Genomic DNA, 21767 nt, shown 5'->3' on the forward strand with positions numbered 1-21767 from the left:
TTCATGTGGAAACATTCGTGGTTCTCCTACTGTAGCACGAGTGCTTGTACGCTTGTAGGTTTCGCACCATAGTACTAATGTTTGTATGCTTATGTGTACCAAAGCACAACATATCACATAAAATGTGAGTGCCTGTAGAAATGTTCATGAGATGCTTGCAAAACTTGATAAAATCCTTTTTTTTTGTTGTACCTCTTGTATCTTGTAAGGACTTGCATGATTTTGTTATTGTAAGATAAAAAACTGTTTAGCTAATGTTATGAGATTAGTTTGAAGCGATCTTTCTTCCATTTCCAAATAATAAATGAAGAAGAGTTGCTCTCTATGTTATTTGGTTTTCTAGTGCAGGATTTGTCACTATCCTAACTCCTTTTGTAATAGCAAAAAAACTTATTTTTTATCAATAGAGAATTTTTGTTTGTCTTGCTTGACTTTGGCTTTCCAGACATACACTTCCTCCTCATTTTCTTTTGTCTTTGCATTTTAGTTCTTTTTTTCCTGCTTTCTTAGTTGCCATTTTCTATGTTTTCTTTTTCTGCTTTTCATACCTAGGTTAGTTTAGTTTCAATGCCTAGATTAGTTTAATTTTGTTAAGCATGATATAGTTTAATGATTTCCCGATCTCTAAATTAGATTTAGTTTAAATGTCTTCTAGGTTATGTATGTGGGGCAGCTAACTCACTTTCCTCCCTCTCCTATTCCTTTAATGTTTTCAATTTTAATTCATGCCCATTTGCTTTAGAAATTAATGTACATCAACATATAGTTAGCATTTTTGTTTAATAATACTATCTTAAGATCACAGATATGCATGTGGTTTCAATTATCACCTAGATCCTAGGTTCATGTAGAAGCGACTGGCTAGTAGCATGCCATGTGACAACATTCATCGCAAGTGAAAGCTCAGTTTAACCTAAGCTCTACATGGATTCACTTTCAAAACATGTTTCAAATGCATGTTTGTAACATCCAAATTCATTTCAAATTAGCTTTCTATAAGCTTAAGTTCAAACATGGTTGAGACCTAGTTTAGAACCAAACTCAATTTGAGCCTTCGAGGACCTAGTCCATACCGGTGCTAGAACCCACTACATCTTGACCTAGACCTGTCACAAGCCCTAGAACTTTTCTTAACCAGCTGGTCCCACTAAGCTCACTCAATGCATGAGTTAAGGCCAAGGATTCAGCCCACTACTTGGACCCATTATTTAAACATATTCAGGTTGTTTCCACAAAAGTCTTGGTCAAGCTATCTCACCTTATTAGACCTAGACCAAGCTGTAAACACTAGCCTAGTCAAATGACTTTTGCTTTCACCCAGGCTCAAAACCTTGATCAAACAAAGTTCACCTTGACTGATCTTAGCTTAACCCAACCTAGGCCAAGTCTATCATAGCCGAGCTCTAGCTAGGTTTTCTACAAGTCTTCAAAACCAAACCGTGCAAGCTTCTATTAAATCAAGGTCAATTGGATCAAACCTCAATTCTTGAACAAATAAATTTAGACATTGGAATATGACTTTGGATGTAATCCTAAGATCCAAATCTGGATTTTGGGTCAAACCCCAAGCTTGTGTCGCGGATCTCACAATTGGATCAAGCTGATCTCAAATCTCAAATTCTAGTCAAATTTCAAACTAGACCAAGAACAACTCCATTTAAATTCATTTCACGAATCATCGGATTTTGGATTTGATCTAAACCTTAAACAAACCCTGAATTTGGATTTTGATATTAGATTTCAAATTTTGGATTTGGATCTCAAACTACTTGGATTTCAGATTTTAGGTCTTTTAGGTTCTTGTCCTTAAACCAAGACACAAGGTCTCACAAATACTATGTCAGTGTTTGCATCCCCAAAAGTTTTGGTTTTTGGTTTTTTGGAGTACTCCAGCAAACTGATGTTTTGTTTTGAAAATGAGAGAGAAAGGAACTCGCCCATCGGTACGAGGATCGACCGTTCTCGGTGCCTTTACGAGGGTGATCAACCCAAGGGCTATGTTTATTATTGATACATTTCGTTTTGGCTTAAACATCTTTTTCATTCTATATGCGGTAAAGAAAAATATGGAAAGTTTGATGTTTCAAACTTTTGAAAATGTTCTTAAAGAATTAATTGAGAATGTGAAATATTTTGGGAAAACTAGAATTGAAAAATATTTGTAAATATCATTTGGAAAGCTTGGGAAGTCATTTTGAAGTCACTTTAGTGTTCTCTTAAGACTTTAAGTAGGATTGAGGTTTTTCTTTAATTCGGTTACTACCGAGTTAAACTCCATCTCATCTTGCTTAAGTTCTTTTAGAGATGTGCTTGTGGTCATTTGTGATAAAGAATTACTTGAGAATGTGAAATATTTTAGAAAAACTAGAATTGAGAAGTATTTGTAAATATCATTTGGAAAGCTTGGAAAATCATTTTGAAGTCACTTTAGTGTTCTCTTAAGACTTTAAGTAGGATTGAGGTTTTGCTCTAATTCGGTTACTACCAAGTTAAACTCCATCTCATCTTGCTTAAGTTCTTTTAGAGATGTGCTTGTGGTCATTTGTGATATTAAGTGAATGTGGATGCATGAATGCATTGATCCTACATGGTTCATTCTTACCACAACATTCATCTAAAGACATTCCTACCATCACATACATCTAAGTTTTTGAAAATCGAATAGGGTTATAGACTCTCAAGCATGATTCCAATATTGGGTCATTACTTGAGTTTTGGTCTTAGTGAAGTCGGCAAATGAGAAATTAAAATCTAAATCATAAGAGAAAAATATTGAAAGAATTGAAAAAATAAAAGACTTTCATAGAGAAAAATGTAGAGAAAGAGAGAGAGAAAGAGATCTTGAAAATCATAAAATCAAAGATTTAAAAAAAAGAGAGATACATATTCATATACATATTTATATATACATATAGATGTGTATATGAAAGATTGTGAAAATGAGGTTTAAATGAAATAGAGAAGAGAAGATGATTTTAGAAAGAGAGAGATTTTAAAATGGAATACATGTATATATATATTTATATATACATATACGAGAGTTTGTAAAAGAATATGTTAAATCATAAAGAGTGAAAGACAAAGAAAGACATTCATGTGCACGTATATAACATGTATTTATGCATAAGTCTTCATGAGTATTAAAATCAAGAAATAACTTGAAAATAATTAACTTCAATTTTTTATATAGGCCGGAGGGGAACTTGGGCTCATGCAAGAGCCTAAGCTAAGTCTCCAAGACCGCATTAGAGAGAGTATTTGGTTTTGAATTTTTTTTTTGAAAACATGCTTCTAAATATGAACATAAAATCATATTGTTTGCTTCAAGAAAATACATTTCTTCCACCATTAGTTATGGAAGAAAATCAAATATTCATGAAATTTAAAGCAATGTAGGAAAGCACTTATTGAGGTCCCTAATCGGGTGATTAAGAAATAAACTAAGTGTGAAAATGACATGAAGATGTACTTTAACATGCACAAATTCGTGAAGGGTTTTCCTGGGTTGGACAAGTCTCAACCTCAAAAACCAACCCAAGAATGAAGAAGTCTCAAACTACACTCTCATTCTCACTGTGCATCTACATATAAATGAAGAAAATTAAGCAATTATGCATGAACAATATCTTCAAAGCAAAGCGACATTCAAGTAATAGAGAGAACACGTTCAATCATAAAATGAAATATTACTTCACATTCTCATGCTCCCGGTGCACTTAAGAATAACCTCTTGATTCAAAAATAGAGATTTTAGAGCTATCTTATATGGCCATGGGGAGATGAAGATGATAATAAACAAAGGAAAGAATGGAGTGGAATGTTGGTTACATACCTCTAATGAAAATGATTTTAGGAAAAAATGATTAACCTTTGCTTGGAATGATCATAGATTCATCTTAAATGAAGCTCCAAGATGATGAATATGATGCCTTCAAGAGATCTTTGTGCTCCCTTGAAGAGTTGTAGCTTGATGAAGCTTGCTCCAAGTTGGAGAAGAAGAAGAATGAAAGAAGAAGAAGGAAATGGAGGAAGAGAGTTAAAAACTCTAAGTCCTCAAGTGAGAATACACTAGAGTTTCTTCAAGGGCTAGCTCATACCCAAGAGAAAAGATTGTGGGGGTATTTATAAAGAGTTTTGGAGCCAAAACTCAAAATTTGATTTTTTTTTTAATTTCACAATATTTTCATTTGAATTTCAAATAATTTTAAATTATTTTCAAAAAATTTTCTAAAAAATAGGTTTTGACTAAGTGAGATTGGCCTTTACCCTAAAAATAGCTTTTTTGGGTGTGGATAGGGCTATTGCCCACCCAAAAAAACCAAAACTACCCCCCAAGGGGTGGTTTTTGCAATAAAAGGGGGGCCTGCCTTGTTGCAGGCCCCTTCCCGGGCGCTGTTGCGCACCAGGTGCAACAGTGCCCTGGTGCCTCTGTGAGACGCGCGCAGCAATGTGCGATGCGTTGCTGCGCGCAGTGGCGATCACGTAACGCAACGCGATCGCATCACGCGATTGCTCGCGTGCGCAAGATCGGGCGCGCGTGCGTGCAACGAGCGATCTCGCATCGCGCAACGCGGGATAGACTTTTTTTAAATCAAATAAAACAAAAAAAAATATGTTGTTTATATTATAAGCATAAAACATTTTTTTATTTAAAACATGTAAAAGAAAAGTTTTTGCTAAAAATGGGCAGCCGACTCCATTTTGGGCTATTCCGGGCTCATTTTGAATCCAGATTTGGTTCAATTAGCCACCGACGAAGCATAAAACAAAAGGAAGGTCTGTGGATGTGAGCGATGCTCATAGCACCAGACTTTGTCATTTTGAACTCAATTTTGGATTTTGAGTTTGAAATGTTTGATTTGAATCTAGACTTGGGTTTAGAAATTCATTTTGGATCAAATAGTCGCAAATTTATTTTGGTTCTAAAATTTAATTCCAAATAATAAAATAGTAGTTTTTTTTTAATTTGGGTGATAACAGTCAGTTGATTGACTATTGGACAAGCTTGTTTAAATTACTCAAGGGGACTATTGGCAGACTTAATAAAGTGTTGGCTGATTTCTTATGGGGGTCTCGAGGAGAAGGCCATAGAATTCACCTTCTAGCTGGGATGGGCTACGTTGCCTTACAAAGACGGTGGTGTTGACTTGAGAAACCTAGGCATCTATAACCAGGGGCATATGGTGGTGCTTGGTGTTCACCTCCGCCTTCACAACTCACAATGGGCCAAAATCATGAGAAGCAAATATCTCTCAAGACATAGTCTTTGGACTGCAAAACCAAGTTAAACAACCTTTGAGCTTGAAAGGGCATCCTTTGGGGCTGGGAAGAGATCGACTATGCCACTCAGTGGAAGATAGGTGATGGTAACTTGGCGAAGTTCTAGACAGAACCATGGCAGCTGGGCATTGCAAAATATCTTCTCAATAATGAAGCATTTGGAGCCACAGAAAAGGAGTTGTTACTGTGGCTCAATGCATCCAATGTAAGGACTCCCTTCTTAGCAAGTTATCCTCTCACTGGTTAGAACACTTGCTATGCAATGTGCAAATGCACAACATCAAGGATGACCTATGTTGGGGTAATCAGGATGTTTCCAGCCTCTCATTGTGCCAAATCCAAGACCTAGCAGCAGAAGGGAGATTGTTAACTCATGACAAACTTCAGCGTTTGGGCATCACTCTTGTAAGTTGTTGTGTCCTATGTGAGAATGATGTGGATTCACATAGTCATTTATTTACTCAATGAAAATATGTAAAGAAAATTTGGGGACTTTGGTGTGTTAAGTCTGGTAAAAGAATTTTGTTGGACAAAGGCTTGAAATTCTTATTGCATAAATGGACCTGTTATGGCCCTAAACGGGGGTGGCTATCTAAACTCTGGTTGTTGGGGACCTCCTCTCATTATTAGTGCTATTTGGAATTGTACAAACAAAGTAATCCGTAGGGAGAACAGACCGCCTATGAATGTGACTTGGAACCTCATTTGGCAAGACATCAAAGGAATTGCCTCTCCCAAGTCTATGCACCACGCAATTGGGTTGGATGTGAAAGGTTGGTTCCATACAGCCTGCACTCCAGACCCTTGGCCGCCCCTTTCAAGGAGAAGTTTGACATAAGCATGTGTTTCCACCAAAAGCCTGGATGTACTAGAATTGAATATGGTATTAAAAAGGTAGGCAATGTTCCTGTGTGTTTAAGAAACAGACAGTTCTCCTTCCTTTCAGTTTGTTTGGGAGATCATTGAAGAGCTTGTTATGTTGGTACACTTTCACCAAGGGGTTCGCCTTATTATAGGTCACCGCAAGTGGCGCCACAAAATCAACATAAATCTCCAGAAGCCCAGCAATCGAAATACTTCATGCCATAACTTGCCTGTGAAGCGGGCATCATAGTCACTAACAATCCCTAATACTTCGCTATGTTCTTTATGAACATCTCCACTGTCTTCTCTGCAGAGCATTTCTTTGAGGTTGGGATGAATGTACCATGCTTAGAGGATCGATCCACAACAACAAAGATAGAGCTGAGTCCATCTACTCATAGGAGGATCACAATGAAGTCCATGGATAGGCTTTTCCATGGACGCTCTGGAATAGAAGAGGTTCCAGTAAGTCGGTAATCTTTTGATTCACTCCCTTTGTCTTGTTGACAGATAAGGCACGTCTTCACATATATCTCCACATCATCCCGCATTTGTGGCTAATAGTTGCCACGTTCAAGTAGGACTATGGTTCGCTCCTGGCCAGGATGGTCTGCCCACAAAATATCATGACACTCCTTCAATAGTTCTCGCCAAAGATTTCCCCATCTTGACACAAATATGCATCCACCTTGGGTGAGAAGAAGTCCATCTTGTAGCCAAAATCTCTTAGTCTTGCCCGTCTCAGCTAGGGCTTTTAGGTGCTTTGTCGTGGAGTCTTGCTGCATGCCTTTGCGAATACGTTTCAGAAGATCACCCTTTAATTGTACTTCAGAGGTCCCTACCTATGTGGCCGCAAGCTCCGCCTTGCGACTCAATGCGTCTGCCACGACGTTAGTTCTTCCTGTCTTGTACTCCAATACAAAGTCAAACTCGACCAGAAATTCTTTTTAGGTGCTTTGTCGTGGAGTCTTGCTGCATGCCTTTGCGAATACGTTTCAGAAGATCACCCTTTAATTGTACTTCAGAGGTCCCTACCTATGTGGCCGCAAGCTCCGCCTTGCGACTCAATGCGTCTGCCACGACGTTAGTTCTTCCTGTCTTGTACTCCAATACAAAGTCAAACTCGACCAGAAATTCTTGCCAACAAGCCTGCTTAGGAGATAGTTTCTTCTGCGTCTGGAAGTAGCTTGTGGCTACATTGTCAGTCATCATGACGAACTACACTCTTAGCAAATATTGTATCCATACGCAAAGATAGTGTACGATTGTAGTCATTTCTCGTTCATGTATAGTATAACGCATTTATGCTTCCTTCAACATTCGGCTCTCATAGGTGATCGGATGATCCTCTTGTATGAGTATCCCGCCAATAGCAAAGTCAGAAGCATCAATATGGACCTCAAAAGGCTTCAAGTGGTCGAACAACTTAAGCACAAGCTCTTTCACAAGAGCTCTCTTCAATCCTTCAAGAGCATCCTAGGTTGCCTGTCATCTTCTTCTTCTTGAACAAGTCAGCGAGGGGTGCAACAATTAAAGAATACCCCTCAATGAACTGTCTATAGTAATTGGCCAACCCACAGAAATGACCGCAATTCAGGCACTATAGTTGGCGGCTTCCATTCCTGGATGGCTCCTTCTCTAGATCCATGCGCAGCTGGCCATGCCCAAAAATAAGGCTGATAAAGTTGATCTCCCGTTGGCCAAAGAAGCACTTCTCCTTTTTCACATAAAGATCATTCTCCTTCAATACTTGAAACACCGTAGATGACTGACATGCTCCTCCATGTTATCACTAAAGACCATGATGTCGTCAAGATAGACTACCCACAAACTTGTCAAGGTATGGATAGAAGATCATTGCTGGGGCTTTGGTCAACTCGAATGGTATAATTAGGAATTCATAAGCACCATAGCGACTAACACAAGTAGTCTTTGGTTTATCTCCTTCTACTATTCTGACTAGCCAGTAACTCAATCGAGGATCCAACTTCAAAAACAATCATACATTTCCCAACTGATTGAATAAATCAACAATGAGCAGCAATGGGTACTCATTCTTGATCGTTACTTTGTTCAATGCACGGTAGTGCACACATAAACGCTTTGAGCCATCATGTTTAAGCTGGAACTTACACAGGTATTCTATAAGGAGCCTTGGAGGGCCTGATGATCCGTCTTACCAGCATTTCGTTTAGCTGACGTTGCAGTTCCCTCAACTCTTTAGGACCCATCTGGTAAGGTGCTATAGCAAGTGGTTTTGTACATGGGACCAAGTCGATAGCATGGTCCACTTTACGTCGAGGTGGCAGTCGTCAAGGGAGTTCTACAGGCATCATTTCTACAAATTCCTCCAAGACAGGGTGGGACTAAACCAGGGGAGTCTTCAAACAGTTTTCTGATCACCACCAAGTATGTCTCATTTCCATGCTTCAAGCTCTTCTTCAACTAGATAGCGGAGTGTCGGAACCGTACAAAGAGACTTTTCATAAAAAAATCGATGGTTCACAAATGCAACATCTGGACCATCTTTGCCAAACTGAGGAGCTTCATGCCTAGGATCATTTTGAATTCATCAATCGGTGCCACCGACAAGTTGGTTTTTCCCGACCAACTCTCAATCTTCACTGCCACATCGATGGTTCACTGCCTTCATGCGTAACTCTTCATTCTTTAGGGTGAGGCCCAATATTTTTGCCTCCTCTTCTGAGACAAAGTTTTGTGTTGCACTTGTGTCCACTATACTTTCCATTCACCAAGATGTCTAGGTACATGAGTCCTGTAGTCGTTGTTGCTGTCACCTTTGTCGTTTCCTTCAAAGCACTGAGGAGTTAGAGTGCTCTCATATGTGGAGTTTCATACTCTTGACCTTGTACAACATAAGCAGATTGCTTGGAAGAGCTGGCCTAATTGCTCCCGACATTCATACATTTGACGCAAAGTGATTCCCACAGCGATGCCCGCACTTCAATCCCAGTGGTGGTCGAAAAGGCTTGTAAGTATTGCCATCTCGTCTAGTTCCACCATTGCTCTTATGTACAATTGCATTATTCTTCTCCTTTTCTATTTGTTCAGTTCTCCGATTGCTCCCACCATTGTTGTGGTTGTCGTTTTCACCAATCTTGAAGTTGTAGTTCTCATATTCATCTATCAACCAAGTGTTAGGCCGCTGCAAGGGCATTGCTCAAGTCCTTAGGATCTTGCTATTGGAGTTGTTGCTTCGCCCACGACTGTAATCTATTCATAACGTGGAATAGTCGATCTTCGTCAGACATTCTCGAAATTTCAAGCATCTTAACCGTGAATGCTTGTACATACTCATGGATCAATCTTGTCTACTTGAGCTCCATCAGTCGCTGTCTTGCTAGATACTTTTTCTTTAGGCAGAAAATACTCATGCAGTTCATGCTTGAATTCCTCCCAAGTGTCGGAAGTGCAAAGGCCACTCTTGACATCACTCTCCTGCCTTCGCCACCACAACATGGCGCGATCCGTAAAAAACATTGAGACGGTCGTGATCTTCATGTCGTCATCATAGATTTGTTCACCTTGAGGTACTTTTGGAGATGATAAAGGAAGTTCTTGAATTCCTTAGCATTTTGAATGTTGTTATACCTCTTTAGTTCAAGGACTTTCATATGAGGCACAACACCTATGCCTCCGACTTCACCCCCTTTGGCAAGCTGATTCTCCTGGGTCCTGTTTCGCATCCTAAGGACTTGCATCTCATCCTCCATCGCAACTAAATGAGCTAGAACTTCTCCCAACTGATAGTTTACCTTGTCCATATTCGGATTTGTCCTAATATTGTACTCTTTGAAGTTTCATGCAGCTTCAGACATTGAATGACTCAAGGAGGCAATGGATGTCTCGATCGCAACCAGCCGAGCTTCCATTCCTCTGTTGTTCTAACTCGTCACATGCTTTTTCTACTGATGAGTCTGTACTCCCTCCGCTACAAAATTCAGTTCATCTGTAGCCATGCTGCCACAGATAGCATCCAACCATCAAATAGCTCGACATCGATTTACCTCCCCGTGCCCCCCCATGCCTGATGATCAAATTGGGTTTTGATACCAGTTGTCACAGGCTCACTTTCTTCGGCCCGTGAGGCCCCGACGATAGCACCTTTGCTGTAAGCCTAAAGGGGCTCAAGAGTGTGCAGAAGACTGAGAATAACAAGGGCGCATGTAAATAAAAGATTGCAAGGAAATGGAGGGATGCTCTTGCAATAAGCATAGATTGCATTGATCACAAGAGCGATGTAGCAAAGAGGTTTGAAAAGAAATCTCAACTTTACTTACATAGGATGGCCAAGGCCTCTTACAGGATTTAAATGCAGACCACCCCAAACATAGAATTACCAACATACACTTGGGACCGTTGGGAAGGTGCTCCGTTACAAGTAAACAAAAACATAAACCAAAGACGTTGTAAGAAAAATGAAAAAAATAAGCAAAAGCAGATTCAGACTGATTTGTACTCTATCAAATGCTTTTTGTCGGTTGCTAGTTGCAACCCTGTTGTTGTTATATTGAAAATTTTACTCAAGCCTTGTGTTATGGTTGTTGACATGTTTTGGGACACAATATTGAAAATTTCACTCAAGCCTTGTGTTATGGTTGCTGACATGTTTTGGGACACAACTTTGTAAGTTATGTTGTCCTCACTCAGCTCCTTCTTATGTAATTAGTCTATATTTTTTGGCAATAAATATTTAGGGGTGATCCCCTAGCAAGGCTGCAATGGAATTAACTGATAGAATGAGGTCTCCAAGGTTTATTCAAGAATTCACATATATGTTTAAGTGCTTGAGGGATGTGAGATGTGGTAGGTTTTATCCTAATATTGTACTCTTCAAAGTTCCGTGCAGCATTAGACATTGAATGACTCAAGGAGGCAATGGCTGTCTCGATCGCAGCCAACCAAGCTTTCATTCCTCTGTTGTTCTAACTCATCACATGCTTTGTCTACTGATGAGTCTATACTCCCTCCGCTACAAATTGGGTTTTGATACCAGTTGTCACAGGCTCACTTTCTTCGGCCCGTGAGGCCCCGACGATAGCACCTTTGCTGTAAGCCTAAAGGGGCTCAAGAGTGTGCGGAAGACTTGAGAATAGCAAGGGCGCAAGTAAATAAAAGATTGCAAGGAAATGAAGGGATGCTCTTGCAATAAGCATAGATTGCATTGATCACAAGAGCGATGTAAGCAAAGAGGTTTGAAAAGAAATCTCAACTTTACTTACATAGGATGGCCAAGGCCTCTTACAGGATTTAAATGTAGACCACCCCAAACATAGAATTACCAACATACACTTGGGACCACTAGGAAGGTGCTCCATTACAAGTAAACCAAAACATAAACCAAAGACGTTGTAAGAAAAATGAAAAAAGTAAGCAAAAGCAGATTCAGACTGATTTGTACTCTATCAAATGCTTTTTGACGGTTGCTAGTTGCAACACTGTTGTTGTTATATTGAAAATTTTACTCAAGCCTTGTGTTATGGTTGCTGACATGTTTTAGGACACAACTTTGTAAGTTATGTTGTCCTCACTCAGCTTCTTCTTTTGTAATTAGTCTATATTTTTTGGCAATAAATATTTAGGGGTGATCCCTTAGCAAGGCTGCAATGGAATTAACTGATAGAATGGGGTCTCCAAGGTTTATTCAAGAATTCACATATATGTTTAAGTGTTTGAGGGATGTGAGATGCGGTAGGTTTTATCCTAATATTGTACTCTTCAAAGTTCCGTGCAGCATTAGACATTGAATTACTCAAGGAGGCAATGACTGTCTCGATCGCAGCCAGCCAAGCTTTCATTCCTCTGTTGTTCTAACTCATCACATGCTTTGTCTACTGATGAGTCTGTACTCCCTCCGCTACAAAATTCGGTTCATCTATAGCCATGCTGCCACAGATAGCAGCCAACCATTAGATAGCTCGACATCGACTTACCTCCCCGTGCCCCACCATGCCAAATGATCAAATTGGGTTTTGATACCAGTTGTCACAAGCTCACTTTTTTCGCCCCGTGAGGCCCCGACGATAGCACCTTTGCTGTAAGCCTAAAGGGGCTCAAGAGTGTGCGGAAGACTTGAGAATAGCAAGTGCGCAAATAAAAGATTGCAAGGAAATGGAGGGATGCTCTTGCAATAAGCATATTTTGCATTGATCACAAGAGCGATGTAAGCAAAGAGGTTTGAAAACAAATCTCAACTTTACTTACATAGGATGGCCAAGACCTCTTACAGGATTTAAATGTAGACCACCCCAAACATAGAATTACCAACATACACTTGGGACCGCTGGGAAGGTTCTCCGTTACAAGTAAACAAAAACATAAACCAAAGACGTTGTAAGAAAAATGAAAAAAGTAAGCAAAAGCAGATTCAGACTGATTTGTACTCTATCAAATGCTTTTTGACGGTTGCTAGTTGCAACCCTGTTGTTGTTATATTGAAAATTTTACTCAAACCCTGTGTTATGGTTGCTGAGATGTTTTGGGACACAGTTTTGTAAGTTATGTTGTCTTCACTAACTCTTTCTTTTGTAATTATTCTATATTTTTTGGCAATAAATATTTAGGGGTGATCCTCAGGAAGGCTGCAATGGAATTAACTGATAGAATGGGGTCTCCAAGGTTTTATTCAACAATTTCACATCTATGTTTAATTGCTAGAGGGATGTGAGATACAGTAGGTTTTATCCTCATATTGTACTCTTCGAAGTTCCGTGCAGCTTTAGACATTGAATGACTCAAGGAGGCAATGGCTGTCTCGATTGCAACCAGCCGAGCTTTCATTCCTCCGTTGTTCCAACTCGTCACATGCTTTCTTTACTAACAAGTGTGTACTCCCTCTGCTACAAAATTCAGTTCATCTGCAGCCAACTTGCCAAAATAGCAGCCAACCGTCAGATAGCTCTCCACCAACTTAGCTGCCCTACACCCCACCATGCCAGATGATCAAATTGGGTTCTGATACTAGTTGTCACAGGCTCACTTTCTTCGGCCCGTGAGGCCCCAGCGATAGCACCTTTGTTGTAAGCCTAAAGAGGCTCAAGAGTGTGCGAAAGACTTGAGAATAGCGAGGGCGCAAGTAAAGATTGCAAAGAAATGGAGGGATGCTCTTACAATGAGCATATATTGCATTGATCACAAGAGCGATGTAAACAAAGAGGTTTGAAAAGAAATCTCAACTTTATTTACATAGAATGGCCGAGGCCTCTTACAGAATTTAAATGTAGACCACCTCAAACATAGAATCCCCAACATACACTTGAGACCGGTGGGAGTGTGCTCTGTTACTGGTAAACAAAAATATAAACCAAAAACATTGTAAGCAAAATGGAAAGAAAGAAAAAACAGATTCAGACTGATTTGTACTCTATCAAATGCTTTTTGACGGTTGTTAGTTGCAAAATCAAGTCGTGGTATGATCCTACCGTTGTTACTGTGTGCCACAAAGGCCTAATAAAGCATAGTGGTGAAGACGAATTCTCGAAATCCTTGTCCATTTCACTTGTACCTGTGAACATGTGGTAGGGCCCTGGCGGGCAAAGTTAATTAGTTTAAGCATACTAAGCATTCTTTAATTAAACTGATCTAACCCTAAGGCTGATGCATCGTAAATGTAATAGATGGGTGGGCACATGCCCTCCCAGCCCTAGCATAGATTGTTCCAATTGGGCTTGATCTAATGTGGGCCTAGGTTTAGAACTTGGATCCAAACCTAATCTATTACAGATTTAAGGAGCCCAGGTCCGGTAGGACCCATTAAATCTTGGGTTAGACGTGATCCCATTCAAGGTCCAATATCTAGATCCAATAGTGCCATCTGAATCTCGGCAATCCAACTCTTACCTAATCCAGATCATGGATCTGGATCCAACTGGGTTGTTTGGATCTTTGATCCAATTTAGATTGGTTCTAGGTGCATGGTTTGGATCCAAGTGGGTCAACTAGACTTTGAATCTAGTCCAGGTCCATTTGGGGTCCATATCAAGATCCAAAAAGAGCAAAAAGATTTTGGATTCGGTGTAATCTGTTATGGATCCAAAATTTGGATCTGTAAAGGTCTAATGAGCCTTGGACTTAATCTGATTGCATCCAAGGTCTAAGGTCCATACTCTAAGACCAATTCCAGATCTAGATTCTAATCAAATTTTGGATCCATTATAGCTCCCAATCTAGAGGGTTAACTTAAGTTAATCATGTTTAACCTAAACTTAATCTACGTTCAACCCACTTAATCAGGTAATAGACTGACCTCAATCCATCACTAATCAGGTAATTAAGGTGTCTTAATCCAGCTTAATGTGACTAATTAATTACTATCTAGTTCTCTCTTTTACCAAACTTTTCTGTTAAGATCACCTTTTTCTAATTATGCTTTTGCCCTTGATCCTCTCAGAAACTAACCTCCCAAAACCAGCCGTAACTTGCCAATCTGGCGAAAGTCGCGAAAGCCCATTTTACAACTTTCGTTGCTTGTCCACTCGCCACACGGGCTCTAAGAGGCATCAAAAACTAAACTTCAAAGAATTTCAACTATACGTGCCTCAATCTGAAAATTCAAACATTACATAGGTTTGCGGCGACGATAGAAGGCAAAATCAGTCTCCTATCGCCTTAAATAATAAAAAGTCCAAATTTGACTGGCTAAAAGCTTGAAAAATCATAGCACACCTGACTATAAGTTGCTTTACGTTGCCGCGTTGGTCCTTCTTGTGTCTCCATGCATCCATGTGGTCGTCTGCCATCCTTTCATGACCCCTCTCTATCTCTGTCACTCTCTCTCTGGGTTGCTACCTAAAGGGATAACCCCTTTTACATATTAAACTTTTATCATTAAGTTATTATTATTTTGTTATTATGTTTTAATAGGGGTGGGATTCATGGGGCCCACTTGGGTCTGGGTGTCACCTCTTAATGATGCCACCTATCAGTCCAATAAATTTTAATTAAATACTCAATTTGAATTCCATCTTAATTAGACTCAAAAACCCATGTTTAAGTAGTTAATCCATCACTAATCAAGTCATTAGGTTCTTAATCTAACTTTATAGGGTAACTAATAGTACTTAACGAGGATTAAGGGAACCCTGGATTCATCAATGACTAATCTGCCCATGGTTCCAACCAACAATTCCAACAATGCCACTGCTCTAATCACTAACTTAACCTAGGTCTCTTCCAAAAATTGCAATTCTGGCATTGGCTTAATTACTTGACTGGCCTTGGTCCATTTAGATTTTGCCATTGTGTCCTCGCTATTAACTGGGTTTCCACTAGCATACGAAATTGGATTTAGTCCTAGTTCATGCCGTTAGGTGGCCGGGCTAGGGCTCTACAGGGATTGCCTAGTTTCAAGGGCCTAAATTTATCCATCCCTAGAAAATGAGATGGTACACATTGAGGCCATGGATATGACCTGAAGTACTAGCTTCTCTTTAGGAATAGGCTGCAAGATCATATCGATGAAGGGGGGAATGATTGCAAAAGATGCGCAGTCCGATATTGCAGCAAATTCTTGTGGCTAGGAAGATGAAAGTTAGGATGGGGTAATCTAGGTGTTTGCATCCGAAATTTCACGTACTTGCATATGACAATTCATATGGGAAAAAGTTCAAAAATGGACTCGCCTCCTTACTCTTGTGGGAAATTATGAGAGATAGGACCTTACCAGTCAGTATATCATTTGACCATTCTTGGTGCATTTACCAATGATAATCAGATCAACGACTTAGATTAAATGTTCTAGATTCCAAGTTATGATTGCCGTCCAAAACTTAACGTGTCATGAATTTGAAAAGATGGGACTTCAAGAAAATTCAAGCAGATCATCAGAAATTAGAGTAAATAAACTGAAAGAAATAGACATTTAAAAGCCAATGTTGCAGTTCATGATCTATATCATTATCAATTCATGCAATGGTTCTTAAATCTAATATGAATGCATGCAAAATATATCCAGACATAATTGAGATCCAGTTTCTAAGGTTTTGGGATGCAAACCTAAAGAGATTTATGATATGAAATCCAAAATTTTGTGAACCGAATTTGAGTTCAAGATCTGATTTAAGGAAATCCAAGTATGTACTTTATGATCCAATTCAGTGATCTAAGTCTAAGGATTTGAAATATGTGTTTTTGGATCCAAGGGGTCGATTATGGCTCAAATATGAGTTCAAGGATGAAATTCAAACTTCTACAACTTGAGATCTTCAAACAAATAATATAGTTCTGAAATCGAAAGTTTAAGTTACGATATTATCTTATAAGGTATGAAATTACGAACCAAATTCTGAGGTCTGGGATCCAAAGTTCTAGAAATAATGTCCGAAGTCCAAATTGAAATCCAACTCTAATAAGATTCAAAATCATGATCCAAGTTACTTGAGACCTAGATTTGATGCTCCAAATGCAAAATCTAAACAAGTATCTAATATTCTAATTCTAGATTTAATTAGATTCAAAGTCATATTCAAAGATCTAAAATCCAATTTACAAGATCTAGATCCATTCTAGGTTCACAAGACCTATCTAGGCTCAAACGGTGGATTTTGGTTAACCTAACCAGGGTTAGGGTCTCATCGAAATTCCAACGTGCATTAGTAGTGGGTTCAATGTCATGCCTTGACTAAGGCATCGAGTAAACCTAATATGGTTTTACGCAAACCCGACTTAGGGTTTAGATCTCAATAAATGTCTAAACTAGGGTTTTGGAAAACAGGTTAGAAAATTGGTTCAATTTTGAAGATGTGCAATTAAAGACTATGTTTTGAAATTGTGTATCCTTATGAAAGTCAGTTCTGATAAAATACATGCAAGGACTATTGTTGCAGTAATGTAGCTGATAATCTATCTTGATTCTCACATGAAGCTAATTCTAATTGCAAAGTTGACATTAAATGCATGATGCAATGAAAAAGCATACTGTATAAATGGCACACCAAACATTACAAAACATTATTTTGTGCATGATATTTGAAAACTAAATGCTACATTATAACATTTAAAAAGCAAACATAATATGCATAATAACATGAATATAAACTAACATGTTAAATTGTACTTTGCAAGGTTAGATGCCCTATAGAAGAATTAGGACAAGTTAGAAAACCTTAACTATATTCAAAACATGAGAGATATCAAAGTTATACTCTAAAATCATATTGATCCTAGGGTAACAAGATGAAACATGAAAATTTTGGCAAAGTTTGATTTATTGAGAAATTGAATTATATGCAGTGAAAAATCAATCAATTTTGGCATGCACTCATCATAAAGAGTGTTCAAACATAATTTAAACTAGAGTTAGATAAAGACAATCAATCAATTTGTCGTGCACTCACCTAGCCTTTGTGTCTGCGCTAGGTAGGTCCCACCAAATTCAAAATTTCAAAGAGAATTAAATTGTCTAGTTATGTCATTTAGTCAAGGATTTTCAAAGTGGAAACTAGAATTCTCCTTAGTAGGATTAAAAATCCAGCTAAGAAAAACAATTAGAGAGAATTTAAATTCTATCTTACAGAATTGATTTCATTTAAAAATGAAGCAGTTCGAATTTAGAGAGAAATTAATTTGGACTTGTTAATCTCATTCTCTCTAGGTATTAGAAAATCTTAGCTCCAATGGAGCTGGTTTGAGCTTTTCCAAAAAATTTTAAAAAGGAGAATAGAGCATGCCTAAAATGGGCTGCTCTATGGAAATTCGAGCTTCAATAAGCTGGTTTTAGGTTTTTTTTAAGAATTCAAAGGTGTGATTCAAGAAACAAACCTCTAAAATATACGATTTTTAACTAAAATCGCTTAAATTTTTTTTAAAGAACAGAGAATTACGCCCCAAGTGACACCCTTGAATTTTCTTCATTCAAATTGTTTGCTTCTTCATTAGAGTTTCTCTTTTTCTTTTCCAAATTCTCCTTGTTTTGAAAAAGATCTTAAAATTAAGAATTAGATCAACTTCAGTTAAATTGATCTCCCTCTTTTTTAAAACCCAATCAAGGAGCCGCCCGAATGGGCGTGCTCCTCTCTTTTTTTCCAAATCTTTTCTTATATTTCAAAAGATTTTGAATTTAAAACTAGATCAGAGCAATTAAGACTGGCCTATTTTAAAAAAAAAAATAAGAATCAGTCACATGGTCATCTCCTTCTTTACTTTAAAACCTTTGAAAATGTTTCAAAATATGAAAAGTAGATCAGCCTAATCAAGGCTGATCTCTTTTCCAAGAGCATATTGAAGAGCTGCCTTTAGTGGGCATGCTCTTCTTCTCCAGCTTTTGAGAAAAGATTTCAATCAAGAATTTAAAGATCAAACTTCATGAAGTTAGCCACTAAGCAAAAAAAAAAATGAATAAAAGAAATGACTATGGATCATTGATTAAGGGAGGCACAGCCCAGCTGGGTGCAACCCCTTTTTGCATTTTCTGGTTGGAGATTTATTAAATATCAATCTCTACCAGCTACTTATTTGGTTCCTAAGTTGAAAGGAACGAGCCCCAAGCAAGAGAATTAATGCTCTTGACTTATAAATCTTGAACACTACCTCAAGAAAAGGAACGCTGGAAGGATCTGATCCTCCCTTTACAAAGCTCCCAATCCTTCTTCAGCATCTTCAAACTGCATCTTCATCTACAGTTCAAGGAGAGACTCTTTCTTGAGACGTCTTTAGTAGTAGCTCCAACTCCCACCTGCCAACTTCTACAGCTCGCCCTCTTCAGTCCTGTGCAGCAGGAGCTCCTCCTTGCAAAGGTCTACTCCAACTGGTGTCATGAGCTGAGTGCGTTGTCAGCTGTTCCTGTTACAACCACCTTCTTCAGCTTGGTCCAGCAGGTGATTCCTCCCAACCAGCGTCCACACCTTTGTCTTCTTTAGCTCACCCCAAGCTGGATGCAATCTGCTTGCCACAGATTCCTTACTTCAGCCAGTTACTCGTTCAAATGGCTCGACCAGATTGCTGCCTTCTTCACCAATGTAGCCCAGCTGCTATTGCACCTCAATCCGAGCTCCCTCGGTTCGCCACCAACAGCAACCATTAGTTTCGTCAATCTTCAAGAAGACCCAGCAACCAGCTGTGTCAATCTCCAACAGAACTCAACTCGTCAGCCAGCTCTGTCCATCCTTATTCGACTACAGTTCACTTAGCAGACTTGCAGTCCATCCACAACCAGCGTGCGAATCTCAGCTGCTCCTCTACTCAGGTTAGCAATTTCCTAATTGCTGAATTCATTTTTTTTCTGTCTTCGTGCTTGGAACATTAGTCCTGTTGTTCCTTAATAAAAAACCACAACGGTTTTGTTGATCTTAACCTACATCCCTGTTATCTCTGTGCTTAGACAGCAGTCATGCTGCTCCAAATCTAAAAGAAATGCTGCAAATTTGCAGCTCCCAACAGCAGCCATGCTGTTCCTAATCTAAAAGAAACGCAGCAGCTTTGCTGCTCCTAATCAACAGCCCTGCTGTCTCCATCCTCGGAACTGCAACTCTTTTGTTGTTCTCTAATGCAAAGCCGGAGTAATGATTTGTCATCTTCGGCCAGCACCTTAGCTGCTCTAGTCTCCAACTAGCAGACCCATCACAACACTGTTGGATAGTGGCCCTGAGCCCTATCCTTCATCTCGCCACTTGCAGTTACGAGCTTTAATTCTCTCCTAAAATCTCTCACTCGCTGTAACCGCCGGCTGGGGTAAGGGAAAACCTATGAGGCGGCACTATATACACCCAGCTATTCTTTGATCTAGGGTTACATGTTGATCGTCCTAAATCAGACCCTCATAGAAGCAAACCCGTAAACATATCTCTCTTCTTCCTCTTCTTCTCTATCTGTTTCAGATGCCATCTTCTTGAGCGAGATGTCATGTGAGAATCTGCTGAGCAACGAAGAGCTGAACTCAGATGACGTTCCGCTGCTGTAACTCCAACAGTGGTATCAGAGCCTTGTTTGTCGAGTTTCTTGTAAGTGAAATCCGACCCTTATGTTGTGTGTGGTGCGCGTGATGCATATGATGAATACTACCTGCCCACATACGAGTACAGTTTGTTTTATCATGCTGTGTATCTAAATATGAAGCAATCTATATAGAATGTATGAAGCATGCTAGTTCGAATAGATTCGAAGTTTCCCTAGGTTCAAACATATTAAATGATATTCTGTTTTTTAAATTGTACTTCTGTATCCTTGAGTCCTGAGGAGACGGAGGAAAGGATTACCTCCGAGAATCAGCCTACGATTTGAGCCTCTGAAAACTCTGTCTTTTCTTTCTTTAAATCGATCGTTGTTTGAGCGTTTTCACCAGCCGCGACTCGCGAAGGCTCGTCTCCATTCGTGCACTCTCGACACGAAAAAATGGAAGCCGGAGGGTCTTTGCTTGTCCTGCAATCCAGGCGATCTGAAATTCGGGTGAAGAGGGAGATTGACAGAAACAGAACCGAAATGTTCTGTCTCACCTTGTCGGTTGAGCACACGAAGTCACAGACGGCAAGTCGTCGGAAATGGTGGGGAGGTCAGTCCCGAGCTTCCTCTGTTGCTATTTTATTGTTTGCTGGCAAGCATGATACCAAACATATGCTATGCATGTTGTTTATGATCATTCACCTGGTCATGGTATATTTACATACATTAGAAAACATGATAGGTGAGATTTAAGATTTGTGCTTGTACATTTGTGCTTGCACCTAGAAATATATCACGCAAGTATTTCTAAAAGAATTCTGGCATCGATTTTTTGAGGAAATGGTTGTTTACCTTTTTTTTGTTTCTTTAAATATGGTATTACTTGTCGCCATGCCATGTTGTTCGATTCCTATGAATTCGATGATCTTTGAATTCTGTATGTGAAAAAGAAAGGGAAGGAACAGAGAAGGAACAACTAAGGGAGAGTGGGAAAGATTAATAATAATAATAACAAGTTGGTATATTACCGTGTGGCTGGAACCTCCTCTCCCTTCTGGGTTGCTGCAGGGATTCCCAACCTTGAAGTTACAAGTATGTTCCCGTCATCGTCCTCGCAGCGACCCAAAAAAGCCCAATCTGGTGGAAAAGGGCTTCCTCGCTGCTCATCTGATAGCGGCTCCGGGCATCTTCCTCACAACAGGAAGAAGAGGAGGTCGTCTTCCTCTCGGCAGCGGCGGCGTTGGTACGAGCAGCGACGACGGCGGAGGCGCAGCGCGGCAGATGAAACCCTCGGTTAGGGTTTCATGAGAGGAAAGAGGAACTCTCGAGAGGAGAGAGAGAACGAAATCGGAAAATGTTGACAAATCGTTCGAAAATGGTTTTCATAGTCAAAGTTTGAAAATTACAAAAAATGTCCACATTTAGGCGTTATTTTCAAAAACGCTGTTACAATTTTATAAAATTAGGCCGCAGCATTTTTGCTGAAAACCTTTTTCCAAAAGGAGGTTCGCGAAAATTATTTTCAGCAAAAAACTTGAATTTACAGAAACTTTCTTTGTGATACCCTTAAAGTTATTATAAATTTCTAAAAGAGGGTTCCAGTTGCAATTTCGGCAGAAAAGAAATATTTTATGTACAATTGCATATGGGTACCCTCAATCTGATTGAAAATTTTAGAAAAATGGTTCCGAAAATAACTTTGAAAGTGAGAAGGGAAACTCACGGTCTTA

General features: G+C 39.3%; 1 long non-coding RNA gene across 5 annotated transcripts; it reads right to left on the reverse strand.

Annotated features, from left to right (window-relative positions):
- Nucleotides 1-13292: 13292 nt before the first annotated feature.
- Nucleotides 13293-21386, reverse strand: LOC116262505 (uncharacterized). Of its 5 annotated transcripts, none has more exons than XR_004174495.2 (6): nt 21066-21386; nt 20890-20972; nt 20355-20739; nt 18691-20160; nt 13587-13669; nt 13293-13448 (listed from the first exon to the last, which is right to left on the reverse strand). It is a non-coding gene; the product is annotated as an uncharacterized LOC116262505 (long non-coding RNA). The 5 variants fall into 5 exon arrangements; XR_004174494.2 differs by having other exon boundaries at nt 13587-13690; XR_004174496.2 differs by lacking the exon at nt 13587-13669 and having other exon boundaries at nt 13299-13448.
- Nucleotides 21387-21767: the final 381 nt, after the last annotated feature.

The sequence above is a fragment of the Nymphaea colorata genome, chromosome 10 (genome assembly GCF_008831285.2).
Source record: "Nymphaea colorata isolate Beijing-Zhang1983 chromosome 10, ASM883128v2, whole genome shotgun sequence".
Taxonomy (NCBI): Eukaryota; Viridiplantae; Streptophyta; class Magnoliopsida; order Nymphaeales; family Nymphaeaceae; genus Nymphaea; species Nymphaea colorata.